General features: G+C 35.6%; 1 protein-coding gene across 1 annotated transcript in view; it reads right to left on the bottom strand.

Moving 5' to 3' along the window:
• ANKRD13C (ankyrin repeat domain 13C) overlaps nt 1–1,596 on the bottom strand; it is a 136,325-nt gene that overhangs the window by 60,731 nt on the left and 73,998 nt on the right. The window lies entirely within an intron of this gene.

Below are 1,596 nucleotides of genomic sequence, written 5' to 3'. Positions count from 1 at the left end.
GAGTTCCTTATATATTCCAGTTATTAATCCCCTTGTCAGATGGGTAGTTTTCAAATATTTTCTCCCACTCTCTCCCAAAGTGTCTCGCTACTTTGTTGATTGTTTCCTTTGCTATGCAGAAACTTTTTAGCTTCATGTGATCCCATTTGTCCAATTTTGCTTTGGTTGCCTGTGCTTTGGGGGTATTACTCAAGAAATCATTGCCCAGACCAATGTCCTGAAGCATTTCTCCAATGTTTTCTTTTAGGCGTTTCATAGTTTCAGGTCTTAGATTTAAGTCTTTAATCCATTTTGATGTGATTTTTGTATATGGCTACAGATAAGGGTCTAGTTTCATCCTTCTGAATACGGATATCCAGTTTTTCCAGCATCACTTATTGAAGAGACTACCCTTTCCCCATTGTATGTTCTTGGCAACTTTATAGAAGTTAAGTTCACTATAGATGTGTGGATTTTTTTTTTCTGGGTTCTCCATACTGTTCCATTGGTCTATGTTATATATTGTTAGGCCAGTACCATGTTGTTTTGGTTACTACAGCTCTGTAGTATAATTTGAAGTTAGGTAATGTGATTGTTCCAGTTTTGTTCTTTTTGCTCAGGATGGCTTTGGCTATTCTGGGTCTTTCATGGCTCCACATAAATTTTAGGATTATCTGTTCTATTTCTGTAAAGAATGTCATTGGTATTTTGATGGAGACTACACAGAATCTATAGATTGCTTTGGGTAGTATGGACATTTTAACAATACTGATTCTTCCAATCCATGAGCATGGAATACCTTTCCATGTTTTTGTGTCCTCTTCAATTTCTTTCATCAGTGTTTTATAGTCTTCATTGTAGAGATCTTTCACTTCTTTGGTTAAGTTTATTCCTAGGTATTTTATCTTACTTGCAGCTATTACAAATGGGATTACTTTATTGGTTTCTTTTTCAGATTGTTTACTGTTGGCATATAGAAATGCTGATTTTTTTATGTTGATTTTGTATTCTGCAACTTTACTGAATTTGTCTATCAGTTCTAATAGCTTTTTTTGTGGAGCCTTTAGGTTTCTCTAGATATAATATTGGTCTGCAAACAAGGATAATTTGACTTCTTCCTTGTCAATTTGGATGCCTTTTACTTCTTTCTCTTGTCTAATTGCTGTAGCTTAGAACTTTCAGCACTATGTTGAATAATAGTGGTGAAAGTGGGCATTCTTGTCTTGTTCCAGATCTTAAAGGAAAGGCTTTTAGTTTTTCCCATTCGGTATGATATTAGCTGTGGGTCTGTCATATACGGCTTTTATCATGCTGAGATTAAATTCCTTGACTACTTTGAAAACATAGTTCAAGGAGAACTTAACCTACTACAGGAGTTGAGGAAAGGCTTCTCTCAAACAGAAATTTAAGTTGAAATCTAAATGAAAAAGACTGCCAGTTCAAGATAAGACCACAAACCAACATGGACTGCTGTCTCTTTTTCTCCATACTAACCTGTGATCTGCCACAAAAATAAGACAAAGGCTGACAGAGTTCCCAAAACTGCCATAAGTATACCATAACATAAATCTGTACAAACTGTGAGCAACTCCTGGAGAGACAAAGGACAACTAGATC

Source organism: Propithecus coquereli, unplaced genomic scaffold (genome assembly GCF_000956105.1).
Source record: "Propithecus coquereli isolate 6110/MARCELLA unplaced genomic scaffold, Pcoq_1.0 Scaffold396, whole genome shotgun sequence".
Classification (NCBI taxonomy): Eukaryota; Metazoa; Chordata; class Mammalia; order Primates; family Indriidae; genus Propithecus; species Propithecus coquereli.
Note: the sequence above shows the minus strand (reverse complement) of the source record. Positions and strands in the feature narration are given on the sequence as shown.